This window comes from Carcharhinus amblyrhynchos, chromosome 22, assembly GCF_965287045.1.
Source record: "Carcharhinus amblyrhynchos chromosome 22, sCarAmb.v2.hapA, whole genome shotgun sequence".
In the NCBI taxonomy this organism is placed as follows: Eukaryota; Metazoa; Chordata; class Chondrichthyes; order Carcharhiniformes; family Carcharhinidae; genus Carcharhinus; species Carcharhinus amblyrhynchos.
The window spans coordinates 20,024,604-20,042,415 of NC_137345.1; positions in this window are offsets into that span (position 1 = coordinate 20,024,604).

Consider the following 17,812-nt stretch of genomic DNA (forward strand, 5'->3'; position numbering starts at 1 on the left):
TCTCAAAGTTCAGTATATCTAAAACAGATGAGTAATACTAGTAAAAAGCTGCTGTCTTTATTAGATAGGATTAATTGATTTACTAGGTCTTTTTTATTCATTCGTGGGACATAGGCGTCGCTGCCTGGCCAGCATTTATTGCTCATTGCTAGTGGGTCTGAGGGTCGTTGAGAGTCAACGCATTGCTGTAGCTCTGGAGTTACATATAGGCCAGACCAGGTAAGGACGGCAGATTTCCTTCCCTAAAGGACATCAGTGAACCAGATGGGTTTTTCCACCAATCGCAATGGTTTCATGATCATCAATCGATTCTTAATTCCAGAGGCATTTTCCCAAAAACATTCTGTGTCGAATTTGCATAAAACCTGGAATAAATCTGCTGGTTTTTTCAGCAGGATTTTCAAAATGAATTTCCCACACTCTTTGCAGAGCACGCTAAAAATCCAGGGGCAGGGCCTATTCCCACTTGAGAGGCCAGCAGCTTAGCTCTGAACGGACAATGCACAAACACCAATCTATCAGAGCTGGGATTGGTGCAAGTACAGTAGCCCCGCACTATCAGCCTCCTGATCGTTGGTCAGCCCTGCAACCCCTGCATCGCTGGCCGTGTGACCCCAACCATTACCGCTTGCTGGGCCCCCTGGATGTATCCGGGCCAGCCTCAATCCCCCTCTGGCAGTCCCGATCTCCCAACCGCCCCCAGGAACCTCAAGTTCTCTCCCCATCCCATCAGGAGCCTTTTTTCACCCCCTCCCGCCCTAGCAGGTCAACCTGCACCCCCCCACCCTGATGGCTAGACGCATTTGCTGGTCTCCCTCCCTTTGTCACTGCCGAGTGCAAGGTGGCAGCGGGAGCCCCCACCGATCTCCACCCCTGAGGATCTCCCAATTGGCCCTGCCCCCATCAGGCCCTGCCGCCTGCGCTCTGCCTGATGCCTGGTGGGCAGGGCCTAGGCCCCCTCCCTGGGCATTGCCACTTTGCCCATTGGGCAGTGCTGGGGGCCAGGCTGGCACTGCCAATCTGGCAATGCCCAGGGAGCATCCCTCTTTATCCCCAACCCCTAGGCAGACTCAATGCCCCCCCCCCCAACAACCTTCACTCTGGTGGGGTCGGGCTGCCTGCTGTCCACAATTGGGGAGCTATTGTGAATTTTATCAATTGATTCTGCCCCTCCAGCTTGTTCAGCTTCAGAACGTATTAGGAGTGGAGGTGGGTGAGAGTTTTAAAAAATAGTCTGCTGGCTGGCATACGTGTTTTTCAGCTTCGTTCTGCCTCTGGGCCATTCTTGTGGAGATAGAATGGAGGTGGCTCAGGGCAACTTGGTCTCCAGGTTTGTGCAGGTAGTGAGAGCTAGACTAGGCCGCTCCTGCAGGGAGGGGAGATTCTAGTGAGCCTGGAGACTTCAGTCCTGGGCCTGCTAAATACATGCAAATTCTATTTTAAATAAATTGTACAGCTCTGCGCCAATTTCTAGTGCAGAGCTGACGGCGCTGAAAATCTAACAGCTGGAGACTCACTGAGGCCATGGCACCCAGTGGGGAGCTTGCTAACTCTGCTGCGGGCTGGGAGAATTGCCCCTTTTTTTTTATTAAACTCAAAATCCACTAATTGCTGTGGCGGGATTTAAACCTAGTTCCCCAGAACATTAAGTGAGTTTCTGGATTAATAGTCTAACGATAATACCACAAGGCCATCGCTTCCCCATATGGCACATGCATGGCCCGTGAGTGGAACCAATTTATTCTTCCACCGGGTGGCCCAATCTAGCTCTCACTATCTGCACAAACCTGGAGACCAAGTTGCCCTGAACTACCTTCATTCTGTCTCCACAAGAATGGCCCAGAGGTAGAATGAAGCTGAAGAATACATATACCAGCCAGCAGACTATTTTTTAATCTCCCACCCACCTCCACCACTAATACATTCTGAGACTGAACAAGCCGGAGGTGAAGAATCAATTTAAATTTTTAAGATTATTTATTAATAAAATTATATTGGAGTAGTAATTCCTTTTAAAGATTTGGGGCGGCACGGTAGCACAGTGGTTAGCACTGCTGCTTCACAGCTCCAGGGACCTAGGTTCGATTCCCGGCTTGTCTGTGTCGAGTTTACACATTCTCCTCGTGCCTGCGTGGGTTTTCTCTGGGTGCTCCGGTTTCCTCCCACAGCCCAAAGGTGTGCAGGTTAGGTTGTATTGGCCATGATAAAATTGCCCCTTAGTGTCCTGAGATGCATAGGTTAGAGGGATTAGTGGGTAAATATATAGGGATACGGGGGTAGGGTCTGGGTGGCACTGTGATCAGTGCAGACTTGATGGGCTGAATGGCCTCTTTCTGTACTGTAGGGTTTCTATGATTTCTGTTGCTGTAAAATATAGCCAACCCCCTGGACAGGCGAAGAGATTCACAAAACTAGAAATCTGAAGTAAATGTGAGGAAAAGGTTAATGTTGCCAGGTGGGATTTTTCATCAGAATATTATTTTCCTTCTAGACTTCCGGTGTTCAACAGGCGGAATTTTCCCATCCTGCCCATTGAAGGTTTGGCAGTGAAAGGATGTGGAAACTAGCAGGAACCAGAAAGTCATAAACCCAGCAGCGTAAAAATATGTTGCAATTTTCCCAATAGCAGGTTAATAGCTGGTAGCGTGAACGCTGTACCTATTCATTTGCATTGCATGAATGCTCATTAAAACAGCTGCCTGCTGGCATCCATCGGACCTGGAAAATTGGAAATCTTGCATCATGCCAGCATAAAATTATGTCATAGAATCCCTATAGAACAGAAGAAGGTCATTCGGCCCATCAAGTCTGCACCAATCACGATCCCACCCAGCCCCTATTCCTGTATCCCCACATATTAACCCTAATATTAGGGTTAATTTAGCATGGCTAATCCACCTAACCCGCACATCTTTGGACTGTGGGAGGAAACCAGAGCACCCAGAGGAAACATAAACTCCACACAGTCACCCGAGGCCAGAATTGAACCCGGGTCCCTGGTGTTGTGAGGCAGCAGTGCTAACCACTGTACTGCCATGCCAAACATGTTGGTCTAAAACTCGATTGATAAAGAGTGGTATGCACAAGGCAATCCTCAGTTCGCAAGAGATTTTGAGGTAAGTTCCACAAAGTCTTTCTGCTGTGGTTCTTCATTGCTCCTGATGCACTGTACACCACTAAGCTGGGAGGCTCACAGCGTCCGGCAAAGGGAGAAGGAGGTGAATGAGAAAAAAGAACTATGAGGGAAGATCCGACTCCGACAGGCGTGCATGAAAATCTCACAAGCAAGGGGGTCAAAGAGATGCTGCACTGTTTACGGGAAGGGATTGAATGAAGATTCCAGATTTGAGGGGGGGGGTTTCAGTTGAGGCAGGGAAGAGCCTCATGGGGAGAATGATTGAACCAAACAACTGACATCTTTTAAAGCCTTTTCACTTTGGGTTCCAGACATCCTGCACGGTCTGGTGATATGAATGTTTTGGACTGGTATTTAAATATGGCCCTGGGACCTTCAAATACGCCAGCTGACGGTGAGCGGATGAATCATCTCCCAACCTGCTGGGAGGGGAAGTCACCCGTGCAAAATTAATGAGTTTCCAAATGTGGTATCTGGTGTGGGATCTTCCCATTCTATCCAGCAGGAAAGGGAATACTGGAGTCAACAATTACTGCACTTAGTCTCAAAAATGGAGAATTCTTCCCTTCTGTGTTTTACTTATGAAAAATAGTCCCATGATCTATTAATTCTAAAACTGAAACCAACTACAATTTGAAGAGAGCATAAAATAGGGAATGTAATCATTGTGTATTTTCCTAAGATGCAAAGAGTTTAGAAGCAAGCTGTCCATTACCAAAGATAAGCCAAGTAAGTTTTGACAAAACAGATTTGAGTGCCTAGTCAGGCTTAAAGAATTCCAACGTTGCGTAAGATTTGTAAATTGGATGCAGATGAGGTTCAGCATGAATTAGCCCAGGCAGCCACCAAGTAAACGGAAACATGGATGAAGCTGAGCTCTGTGGATAAAACTGGAAAATGATACATGACGTTAGGGTGTTAATGGAATTAATCTTTAATTGTGGAGGAGGCGGAATTAGTCAAAATGCAAGTAACTCTAGATTTATGCAATGTTATTTTGTGAAGTGATAACAAAGTGAGGCGCAAACAAAAAGGGCATGCCATTGGCCAATTTTAACTGATATTATAAACTAAATATGCTCAGATGTTCTAGAATCTGAGCCAGCAAATACATTTACTGGTGCAGTTTGTCATTGATACCATGAACCAATCAATGGCAAATGAACCAGGCAACATAAGTTGTAATACGAATGGAAATAATGGCATCTCATAGAATCCCTACAGTACAGCAGGTGACCATTTGGCTCATCGAGTCTGTACTGACCACAATCCCACCCAGGCTCTATTCCGGTAATCCCACCCATTTACCCTGCTAATCCCCCTGACATGAGGATCAATTTAGCATGGCCAATCAACCCAAGCTGCACTTCTTTGGACTATGGGAGGAAACTGGAGCACCCTGAAGGAACCCACGCAGACGTGGGGAGGAAGTGCAGGCTCTGCATGGACAGTCACCCGAGGGCGGAATTGAACTTGGCTCTCTTTCGCTGTGAAGCAGCAGAGCTAACTACTGTGTCACTGTACCGTCGCCATCTGTTGGGATAGCAGTCACAACTTGATCAACTTTGCATAAGAAAATCAGAAAGCAATAGGACATAGAACACTACAGCACAAACAGGCCCTTCAGCCCACAAGTTGCACCAATCATATCCATACCTACCAGGCCTATCTATAACTCTCAATCCCATTAAATCCCATGTTCTCATCCAGAAGTCTCTTAAAAGACCCCAGCCAGTTCACCTCTACCACCACCGATGGCAACCGATTCCACTCACTCACCACCCTCTGAGTGAAAAACTTACCCCTGACATCTCCTCTGTACCTGCTCCCCAGCACCTTAAACCTGTGTCCTCTCGTAGCGACCATTTCAGCCTTGGGAAATAGCTTCCAAGAATCCACCCTATCTATACTTCTCAACATTTTATAAACCTCTATCAGGTCGCCTCTTAATCTTCGTCTCTCCAGGGAGAAGAGACCTGGCTCCCTCAACCTAGCTTCATAAGGCATGCCTCCCAATCCAGGCAACATCCTTGTAAATTTCCTCTGCACCCTCTCAATAGCTTCCACATCCTTCTTGTAGTGAGGCGACCAGAACTGTGCACAGTAGTCCAAGTAACACTGCACATCTGAATGAGATTCAAATCAAGAATGGATTACAAATTGCTAACATGTTAAATTATTGCTTCCCAAGGTTATTCACTGAAGATACAAGTAGAACGCCACAAACATCTGGAATTAAAATACACTCTGATTGGAGTCCCTTCAGCATAGTTAATCAGCTTTTTACATGAATATTGGTTAATCTAGCCTTTATACATATCGGCTATCGGATCTGCTATCACCACTATATCACCACATGTTGGACCTTATCTATCACTATTTTCTCTCATTTCAGAGTTGAACATCTGCCTGCACTAATCATCTGTCAAAGTGAGGTATCCTCAGCTCTGCCTGGGTCCACAGATACTGGTGCATCATCAATTAACGCCTATGGTATAAACTGACCTGACAGGCATCTCTTAGTTGTAGTTTTACGTACAAGGTAAGTTCACCAGAAATGAGAAACTACTGTTATGAGGAGAATCCAAGTTTGCCTAGAGAAACTAAAAGGAGATTTAATCAAAGTTTCTGAAACTATGTGAAGTTTTGCTAAGTGATAATTATCATGTAGCAATCGTCAAAATGATTGCAGAATTTTAAAGAACTTATACAAGACATTAGTTAGACCACAGCTGGAATATTGTACACAGTTCTGGGCACCATGCTATGGTAAGGATGTGAACGCTTTGGAGGGAATATAGAAGAGGTTTACAAAAATGGTTCTAGGGATGAGAAACGTCAGTTATGAGGATAGATTGGAGAGTTTGGGACCGTTCTCCTTGGAGAGAAGGATAAGAGGAGATTTGATGGAGATGTTCAAAACTGTGAGGGGGCTGGATGGAGTAGTTAGAGAGAAACTGTAAAAGGATTAAGAATGAGAGGGCACAGATTTAAACGCAGATACATATGAGCTATAAACATATGGGGAAGAAAAGAATGTAAGGGCATAATGTGTGGTTAAGACGAAAATGGGAAGGGGATTGTGTGGAGCATAAACACCAGCATGGATCAGTTGGGTTGAATGGGATGTTAATTCCATACAAAATTGTCCAAATCATTTGTTTCTGATCATTTTCTTTCTAATCCCTTCCTTTGCCTCAGTGCACTCCGTTGTCTCTATATCTCAGCTATCTCTGTTATCACCAATAACATATTTCAACACTTTAAAGCCTTTTACTCCTCCTTCAGTCTCTGTTATGTATTTTCTTGCTGCAATCTTTCCTTCTTTAGTCTATGCACTCTCCTGTTGTATCCTCAGTGTTTTCCATTAAATCCCCTCACCACCAAATCTTGGGCAGGATTTTACTTCTTTGCTTGGGCGAGAATGGAAATTTCCGCCCAAGATCAACACAGATTTCTGTTGTTGGACCCTGTTGGCCGATTCTGTGGCAGGGGAAAGGTGATAGCATTCTGGCCATTGTATCCGTTGCATAATCATTTCTCCTTTCATCAGACAGTCGATTTTTTGATTGCTGCTGTTACTGTTATCTGTAATAATAGTAGATTGCTGTACTATATTCAATATTCCTTTGTGTTTGTGCTGTAAGTGCGGATGTTACTTTGATATTTCCTATGCTTTTGTATAAGCCTTTTGTGCACTCAGTAGAAAAGACTTTTATGGATCATTCACTGAAATGCATTATTAGCTTCAGAGATACAGTAGACTGCAGCTAAAGAGATGTTGGATGGAATTTAGTGTTGGCACTCGGGTCCCACTCGCTGGCTGGAAAAACAGTGGGAATCCTATGCCATTTTTCTTTGGGAGACCTGACATAGGGACACCAGGAAAATTGTTAGCCTAGTCAACGGAAAAAGGATGCAAACGTGAGTACTAGGCAATTAAAAACAGATAAAGCATTTGAAGAATACAAGGGAAAGTAGAAAAGAACTCAAACAGGAGTTGGGAGGGCAAGAAGGGGTCACCAAATATCCTTGACAGATAGGATTAAGGAGAATGCCAAGGCATTTCATACATTTATTAGGAACAAGAGGGTAGCTAGAGAAAGTGTTGGTCCACTTGAGGACGAAGGAGGGAAATTGTGTAGAACCAAAGGAAGTGGGTGAAATCCTTAATGAGTATTTTGCATTGGTATTCAGAAAGGAGAGGGACATGTTGATTGATGGTGTCTTGCAGGGGTGTGGAAACCCTTTAAACTAAGTCATCGTTAGGAGGGAGGAAGTGTTAGGTGAATTAAAAAGCATAAAGTTACACAAATCCCCAGGGCCATCTATCCCAGATTACTGAAGGAGACAAGAAATGAAATTGCTGGGCTTCTAGCAGAAATCTTTGTTTCTGTGTTGGCCACTGGTGAGTACCAGAGGATTGGAGGTTGGCCAATGTTGTCCCGTTATTTTAAGAAGTGTAGCAAGAATAACCTGGGTAATTATAGGCCATGAGCTTGACATCAGTGATAGTGAAACTGTTGGTGAAGATTCTTAGGAATAGGATCTATACACATTTGGAACTGAATGGTCTCGTTAGCGACAGACTGCATGGTTTTGTACATGGCTGGTCTTGTCTCACTAATTTAATTGCGTTTTTTCAGGAGCTGACAAAAGTGATTGACGAGGGAAAGGCTGTGGAAGTTGTCTGCAGGGTCTTTAGTAAGGTATTCAACAAAGTCCTTCAAGGCAGGGTGATGCAAAAGATCAAATCTCATGGTATCAGGGATGAACTAGCTCGATGGATTCAGAACTGGCTTGACCATAGAAGACAGAGGGTAGCAGTGGAAGGGTATTTTTCTGAATGGAGGTCTGTAACTAGTGGTGTTCCAGAGGGATCAGCGCTGGGATCTTTGCTGTTTGTAATATATATAAATGACTTGGAAGAAAACGTAGCTGATCTGATTAGCAAATTTGCGGATGACACTAAGATTGGCGGGTTGCAGATAGTGATGAAGATTGTCAGAGAATACAGCAGGACATAGGAAGACTGGAAAGTTGGATGGAGGAATGGCTACTGGAATTTAATCTGGACAAATGCAAGGTGATGCATTATGGTAGATCCAATTCAGGTGGAGCTATAAAATAAATGGCAGGAACGTAGACACACACAGAGATCTGGGAGCACAGGTCCACAGACCCTTAAGAGTAGCAGCAGAGGTGGAAAAGGTGGTGAAGAAAGCATATGGCATGCTTGCCTTCATTGGATGGACTATCAAGTATAAAAGTTGGCAAATTATATTGCAGTTGTTGGTTAGACCACTTTGGAATACTGTGTCCAATTCTAGTCACCATACTAGCAGAAGGATGTGGAGGCTTTGGAGAGAATACAAAAAAGGTTTACCAGGATGTTACCTGGTATGGAGGGTATTAGTTATGAGGAGAGATTGAATAAACTGGAATTGTTCTCCCTGAAAAGACAGAGGCTGAGGGCGATCTAATAGAAGTTCATAAAATTATGAGAGGATTGGAAGATAGCTGATGCTGGGTGAACCGTTGGAAGCTTTTTCTCAGGGCAGAACTGACAATTATAAGGGGGCACAAGTTCTAGATAAGGAGGAAAGGTTGAGTGGAGGTGTGCAGGAATGTTTTTTACACAGAGGGTGATGGGGGCCTGGAATGCACTGCCAAGTGAGGTGGTTGAGTTATGTTAAGATTTATCTTGATATGCATATAAACAAATGGGGGATCGATGGATATAAGCAGTTGGTCTCGATAGGTAAACGTGATCAGTGCAGGCTTGGTGAGCTGAAAGGCCTGCCCCTGTGATGTACTGTTCTTTGTAATTGTAAAGAAACAGTATCATACACCCCACCAAATTAATTCCTCAGTGGGGTTGGAATCCCTTTCTCGAGAGCTTCTATATTACAAGCCAATGGCCACTGTTGGTAGTGTACCAGGTTCTTCACTAGGCATCATTGCAGGATTCCGAAAGGGAGTTAAGTTTAAGTTGAAGTCTTAGTGTTATAAGTAGGCTTACATTATCACTGCAATGCAGTTACTGGAAAAATCCCCTAGTCACCACACTCTGGCACCTGTTTGGGTACACTGAGGGAGAATTTAGCATGACCAATGCAGCTAACCAGCACATCTTTCGGACTATGGGAGGAAACTGGCACACCTAGAGGAAACCCATTCAGACATGGGGAGAATGTGCAAACTCCACGCAGACAGTCACCCAAAGCCGGAATCAAACCTGGGTCCTTGGCGCTCCAATGCCGTATGGAGGGCTGGCCTTGGTGAGGTTATAGCAGGCAACAGGCAGTGTTGGGGGATATGGTGATTGCAGTGCAGGAAAGCACTGTGTGAGGTCACAGTGCAGTACAGTGTAGGATAAAAGGTTAACAGATGGCATCTGTTGATGTATGACATTGTTGATGATGTACCTTTGACACTAGTCAATCATGTGTTAGATTCTCGAGAGATAGAAGTTCGAATCATGCCTTGGAGACCGGAGCCCACTCTGTAGTCCATTTAAGTGTTCAAATAAACAAGTGTAAAGCAGATACAATATTTTGAAGAACCCAGTACCATGTCTAAAGTCCAAAACAGAAGGACCCAATCTCTGAACACACAGGGCCCAGAATTAGTGCTACCAGCAGGCCCAGGCTGGGGAAATTATTTGCTAAACATTCAATGCAAAAAACTGAGAAACATTTACTTCCCCAGTAAGATTGACCGCGTGTGAAAGATTTCAGGCACGGTCTTACCACCTATTCACTCTCCTGCTGCAATGAAGACAGAGAAGTTGGTGACAAACCAAATCTCCGCTCGCAGCAGCAGGATGGGAAAATCCCGCTGGCATGAATGGTCAGAAAATTCTGGCCTTTGATTTTTTTTTCATTCCTAACTGATTAGCCATCCATCCTGTCCCTCTCTCCTGAAGACTTCTCACTGCAACAGCCATGAATTCTAACTCTTATCTTCAGTAGAATGGGGCCATTAGAATAATGGTAAGGGCTTTTGCATTCACCATTTCATGATTTGTTACAGCGCTGTCAGTGACATGTCCGAGAATTGTGTGGATCTACTGAAAACAATTCCCAGGCAACGGGTAAGCCAGGATGCCAAGAAGCATCGATTGGCACTGCCAAGACTTGTGGCCTGAAGTGGGGCCTGAAAGGAGATCTGAGGTTGGAATGGGACTAAGTGTGGTGGAGGTCTGAGGGGGAAGGGGGCGTGAATCTTTCAAATGCATTATATCGGCTTTTCCAACCTGTCAGTTGACTTTCACTCTCCTGAATCGCAACGACATAATGATCCTTGCTACAGTACCAATAGATAGCTCACAATGGACTCGGGGTACTCTTAGCACCTTCTATTGTGTACACCTTACGACCACAAACCACATCAATCCACAGGAATTGATTACAAACTACATCAATAGAAATCTGACTCACTGGCTTGGATTTTACGACTCCTGTGAGGTGACAGTGATTCGCCATTAGCCTTTGGAGTGTTCTTCAAAGTCAATAGCTATTTGCGGTACGAGAAAATCCAGCATGGAGGTTTACCTTCTGGAAGATCCTGCTGGTGCAAAAGCGTAGAAAATCCTATCACTGTCAGGGAATAAGTGGTTTAACTTCCTCTTTTGCAGACTACTTATTCCCTTTGAATAAACCAAAGCTGTCAATCAGCCTTACAGTCAATATAAACATTGGGATCAGCAACAGTTGAGGTGCTTGATATGCATTCAAACATGAAGGGAAAGGTAAATAAACACAGCTGATTGGAGCCTGAGTAGAAATCCATTAAGCTGTCAATGAATGCTTCCTTCAAAGTATTGCAGTTCGAAATTGACAAAGATCAAAGGTTTCCAATAGAAAGGAGAATGTTTCAATGGTTTCAGCTTTCTAGAAAGGCTCAGCGACTTCAAATCAAAGTTGTGTGAATATATTATACAGTTATGGAGTATGGAAAATGGAATACTACCTCCACCCTTCCCCTTCCTCCCTCCAAAAGCAGATGTTGACATCTTCTTTCCATCGGAGGATTTCAAAGGAGTCTGCTCACACCTGCAGCTTCTGATAGGGAGAAAGGGAAATCTCTACTGCAGAATGAAGTGTTGCTGTGAGTTAAAGGCTGGCAGGTGACCAGGGAGGGTCATGGAAATTCAAGTGACCTGACAACTTCAAATTTTTCCAGCTGACTGGCAGAAATAAGGATGTTGATCCCAGGGCTGTCTAAAATCACCATGTCAGGGGTGATCTTCAGGTCTGCCAGGGCTAGAAGGGGAAGTCCAGCCATGGAACCCCCAGCCCAGGAGAGAGTGGTGAGATCAAAGCCTTGCCCTTAGCCCAAGCTCATCCAACCCACTGGACCCTTGAGAGACCATTCCTCTGCAGCCTAGCAGAGGCAGAGGAGAAATGGCAATTAGGCACCAGTTCAATGTACCAGGATGCCAAGAAGCTGTGCACTATTGGCACTGCCAAGGCTCGTAGCCTGAAGGAGTGCCTAAATGGACGTCTGAAGATGGAGGGGGACAAAGTGGGGGTCTGAGGGGGAAGGGGGCCTGAGTGGGCAGTCTGATGGGGAAAGGGGCTGAGTGGGTGTCTGAAGGTGGAGGAGGGCAGGGGGACCTGTGTGGACCTGAGGGGTGATGGGGCTGAGTCAGGGTCTGAAGAGGAAGAGGACCTGAGGAGGGGGGTGTCAGGTCACCCTTATGCCTGCATGGTGTGGTCATCCCATGTTTGAGTTTTGGGGGGAGGATGTCCCTCTTTGCTGAGGGGTTGGTGGTGGAATCCATGGGGTCCATGTTGGTGATGACCAACAGCAAAGACCACCAGGTGCAGTTTCGGCTGGGGAGTGGCAAAGGGCTGGTGAATTGGCCATCAAACCCACTAATTGTATGACAAGTCACGGGTTTGCATATTAAGTAGGTTGCTCTCAGTAACCAATCAGAGTCAGCAGTATGGGTCAGGTGAATCTCGATAGTCCTCATACCCGGCGGGAATTCCAATTTTGGCCCTGATGTCAAATTTAGCGGGCAATTGGGATTCCCGCCATAAGTCATCGGAGCAGTGAATCCCCCCATGATGTATTTCTTTTCCACATTGTAATTTTTAGAATTTGAATTTGAAGAAGAAATGTTACAAAACAAATATTTAGTTTGTAGCCTAATTAACACAAAGCTATATCATAATAATACCGTTCTACTGATAGAATTATAGAATGCCTACATTGCAGGAGGAGGCCATTTGGCATTGAGTCTTCACTGACCACAATGCCACCCTGACCCTATTTCTGTAGCCCCACATATTTACCCTATTAATTCCCTGATTCCTGGGGCCAATTAACCTAACCTGCGCATCGTTGGACTGTGGGAGAAAACCAGGGCACCCAGAGGAAACCCACGTAGGCACGCAGAGGACAAGCAAACTTCACACAGATAGTGATTTGAGGCTGGAATTGAACCCAGGTCCCTGACGCTGTGAGGTGGCAGTGCTAACCACTGTACCATTGTGCCGTCCCTTGATCTTCATAATTTCATCTTTCCTACATTAACAATAAAGTGAACTCACCCTTGAGCCTATGTTACCCTGTTTTCCATATTATTAGGGCCATGAGGAAGGTTACCCATTGCACATTCAGTTTAACCTTTCCCTAAAATGTTTGTGTTCACTGAGGTGAGTCATCAACGCTCCAAATTTCAATACTCCTATATACCCAGCACAGCACCAAGCACCAAGGTACGAATAACAAGGCATCAATATGAAAGGTCAACTTTGCTTCTCTCTGCAGATGCCTCCTAACCTACTGAGTGTTTCCACCATTGTCTGTTTACATTGCTGTAGCAATCATACAATCCTTATAGTGCAGGAGGAGGTCATTCAGACATCTTTCAGCATTGTGTGGGTTACATGTGAAATAAATCTGAACACAAGTCATATTGCAGAAGGATGAAAGTAGCAATGGACCTGTGCCTGATTTTGAGTGGAAGGTTGCATGAATGAAGCTGCAATGTGGGCCAAATTTTCATTCTGGGACCAGGAACCTGTAGTGCCCAGTAAACCTGTACATCAGTGACCCAACACAATGGCAGCTGCTAAAGGCCCAGAGCTGACTTTAGCATCCAGCTAGGGACATGGTTAGGGTGCAATCTTACTGGCTGTTCATGCCATGCTCCCGCTGCAGCAAAGACAGAGAATTTGACACCCAGGCAAGTCTCTGTTCACTGCAATGGCTTGGGAAAACCGTAAACGGCTACAACATTCCTGCAGGAGTGTAGAGTGGAGGGAGGATGTAAGCACAGAACTATAATTTCAAAGGTAATTGGCAGCCATATGACTGGGCTTGCCATTGTTTTTAGAAATGGGTGAGCAGGGAGGGCAAAGTACCATTGGTGGTTTAGGGCAGCAGTCGCGAAGGGTCCTCATGTGTTTCTGACATCTCCCTTGCGGGCCCTGTTCAAGGCTCTGAAGGACAGGAGAAAGAAGAACTCCAGCAGGCCAGACTATGTCTAGAGATTGACACAGATCACAGCACAACATTTTTCTTCAGAGTCCAAACACTCTCCTAAACAAAATCAAGCCTTTTTTTTCTCCCTAACATACATTTTATTAATAAGATTGCTGCAAGAACATTAAAAACATTCCAAAATGGCCATCACTCAACAAACAATACTATTCAGGTACTTTACATATATCGGGTGACACTATGAGATGCTTCAATACCATAAAGGAAACATTTCAGAAATTTTACAAGGGTCCTTACAAAATCAAATCTCTCAGATCTAACCATCACAACTCTCCATCACTGCATGATCAGCTGAATTTAAAACTCCCGTCTTATACATCTTGTCATGAGCATGAATGACTTCCCACTGTGCTCCTGACAACTATACTCAAATGTATCCCATACCCTCAATGCACTCCATGCTGTCCATTTGAAAATTGTTACCTGTTGCTCCCCATAATGCTAACGAGCTCTGTAATGAGCTCAGCTAACAGCTAATCGAAGACATGTGGGTTGCTGATTCTCTCCTCTCGCCCTCCTTTTGAAAACCTAATCCTGTCACTGAGACGTGGGGAACTTGTGATGCTTCCCGAATCCATGAATTCAGTCGCTCCCCTCCCACCTCTCCTCCCCCGTCTTGCACCACTTCCTGTCTTCTCCGAGTGACCTAGCCCACATCATACCAGTTAATGCCGAATTTTGGTAAGTTGCAGGTTCAGCAACACGACTGCTAAAAAGGAGGTTGAGGCTTCCAAATACTGAATTATTACAAAGAGATTGGAGAAGAAATTTCTCTTTTGTTAGTCAGGCTGGGAGGACAGTCGTATTTCTTTGCTGATTAGTATTTTCCTCCCGCAGTTATTTGTAGCAAAACTGTCATAATTGAAACTTGGGAAGCTAGTTTTTTCAGGTTACTTCTGCGTGGACACTTTTCGAGAGGTTTCTATATTAATTCTCCAGTATTCCTTAAGTTTTGTTGCTGGATCATAAAATCGCTACAGCACAGAGGGAAGCCTATCAAGCCTGAATTGATAACAATCCCACCCAGGCCCTATCCATGCAGCCCCACTAATTTACCCTCCAATCCCCCTGACACTAAGGAGCAACTTACCATCTCACAACAGATGGGAAGACATTTGTGCCTGCTGGAACAAGACCTGCTGCCAAATGGGCCTGGTGGCCATGCTTTAACAGAGACCGACTAACCACCCTCAACTTCTTTGCCTCTGCCTCTGTTTGCTGGAGATACTTGCAGGATCTTACATTCAGCCACCAATAAATACAAGTTATCACAGAACCTTGCAGTGCAGAAGGGGGCCATTTGGCCCATCGAGCCTCCACATTGACAACAATCCCACCCAGGCCCTATCCCCATAACCCCACATATTTACTCACTAAACCCTCTGACACTAAGGGGCAATTTAGCATGGCTAATCAATATAGGCCGCATATCTTTGGAGTGTGGGAGGAAACTGGAGCACCTGGAGGAAGCCCATGCAGACACAGGGAAAATGTGCACACTCCATACAGTGGCCCGAAGCTGGAATTGAATCTGAGTCCTTGGCGTTGTGAGGCAGCCAATCACTGTGTTGCCCGTGATGACTCATGGTAATGCTGTAATCTGATGGGATAAGATTATATTACAAAATGTATTACATCATGCTTTTCTCAGAAGGTAATATTCCTTTAATTCAGAATAATACTAATACCTAGTCTTTTCGTTTGTGTTGGATTTTTGTGTTTGTCGTGGTTTCAGGAGGTTTGCCTCATATTAAATTCAAAAAAGGATACAGAGTAGATTTTCCCCCCTGGGCATCTGCTGGGGGGCATGAAAGATGCACCTGACTTCAGCAGAGAGGAAGAAACTGCCTCTGTTTTTAATCCTCCATATTCACTTTTTCTTTTCCTCTCATTTCAAGGCCAGCATTTATTGGCCATCCCTAATTGTCCTTGATAATATCCTTGGACCAATGCTTCCTTGACGTCAAGGAAAGTCACTCTAACCTCACCTTTGGAGTTCATCACTCTCGTCTGTGTTTGGATCAAGGTTCCAATGAGGTTAGGAACCAAATGGCCTTGAGAGGGCACAAGCTGACTGTCAGCGAGCATTGCTGAAAAATTATTGTTTGGTGGCACGGTCAATAACATCTTCCACCACTCTGCAGACGATTGAGAGGAGACTTATGGCGTTTTCTCTGCCCAAATTAGATTGTGTTCTGTGAACAGGATGTACCGAGGCAATTTTTCACATTGCTGGGTGGTTGCCAGTGTTGTCATTGTAATGGAACACATAGGCCTTGGAACATTGCTAGTTCGGGAGTATAAATATTTGGCACTACATCTGGAAATGTGTCAGGATCTATGGCCATTGCTTTATCCACTGCCTTTAGCCATATTGTGATATCACATGGAGTAAATCAAATTACCTGAAGATTGTTATGTGCGATGGTGAGGAGGAGGCTGAGATAGAACATAGAACATAGAACACTACAGCACAAACAGGCCCTTCGGCCCACGAGTTGCGCCGATCACATCAACACCTATCTATAACCCCCAATCCCATAAAACCCCATATACTCATCCAGAAGTCTTTTAAAAGACCCCAGCGAGTTCGCCTCCACCACCACTGACGGCAGTCGATTCCATTCACTCACCACCCTCTGAGTGAAAAACTTACCCCTAACATCACTTCTGTACTTTCTTCCCCGCACCTTAAACCTGTGTCCTCTCGTAGCGACCATTTCAACCCGGGGAAATAGCCTCTGAGAATCCACCCTATCTATTCCTCTCAACATTTTATAAACCTCTATCAGGTCGCCTCTCAACCGTTCCCTCAACCTAACTTCATAAGGCATGCCTCCCAGTCCAGACAACATCCTTGTAAATCTCCTCTGTACCCTTTCAATAGCTTCTACGTCTTTCCTATAGTGAGGCGACCAGAACTGCGCACAGTACTCCAAATGAGGCCTGACAAGGGTCTTATAAAGTTGCAGCATTACCCCCCGACTCCTAAACTCAATCCCTCAATTTATGAAGGCCAGTACACCATACGCCTTCTTGACCACCTCTTCCACCTGCGAGGCCGATTTAAGAGTCCTGTGGACCCGGACCCCAAGATCCTTCTGCTCCTCAACACTACCAAGACTCCTGCCCTTGATAGTGTACTCGTTCATCCCGTTGGTTCTGCCAAAATGGACGACTACGCATTTATCTGCGTTGAAGTCCATCTGCCACTTCTCCGCCCAGTCCTGCATCCTATTTATGTCCTGCTGCAACTTTTGCCATCCTTCCAGGCCATCCACAACACCACCGACCTTCGTGTCATCAGCGAACTTACTTACCCATCCTTCCACTTCCTCATCCAGGTCATTTATGAAAATGACAAACAGCAAGGGTCCTAGAACAGATCCCTGGGGCACTCCACTGGTGACTGACCTCCATTCAGAAAAAGACCCATCCACAACCACTCTCTGCCTTCTGCAGGCAAGCCAGTTCTTGATCCACAAGGCCAAAGGCCCTCGGATCCCATGCCCTCTCACCTTCTCAAGAAGTCTTGCATGGGGGACCTTATCAAACGCCTTGCTGAAGTCCATGTACACCACGTCCACGGCACTTCCTTCGTCAATGTGTTCAGTCACATTGTCGAAGAACTCAACTAGGCTCGTAAGGCACGACCTGCCCTTGACAAATCCATACTGACTATTCCTGATCATGTCAAACCTCTCCAAATGGTCGTAAATCTTGTCCCTCAGAAGCCTTTCCATCAGCTTACCAACCACTGAGGTCAGACTCACCGGTTGGTAATTTCCCGGGCTATCTCTGTTCCCTTTCTTGAAAATAGGGACTACATCCGCAATCCTCCAATCTTCCGGAACCTCTCCCGTCTCCATTGACGACGCAAAGATCATCGCCAGGGGCTCTGCAATCACTTCCCTCGCCTCCCACAGTATCCTGGGGTATATCCCATCTGGTCCCGGCGACTTATCAATCTTGATAGAATTCAAAAGTTCTAACACATCCTCCACCTTAATATCCACAAACTCAATCTTTTCCATCTGCTGCAAATCCATGGCAAAATCTCCCAGATCAGCTCCCACCGTGAATACTGAGGCAAAGTACTCATTAAGCACCTCTGCCATTTCTTCTGGTTCCACACAGACCTTACCCCCTTCACCTTTT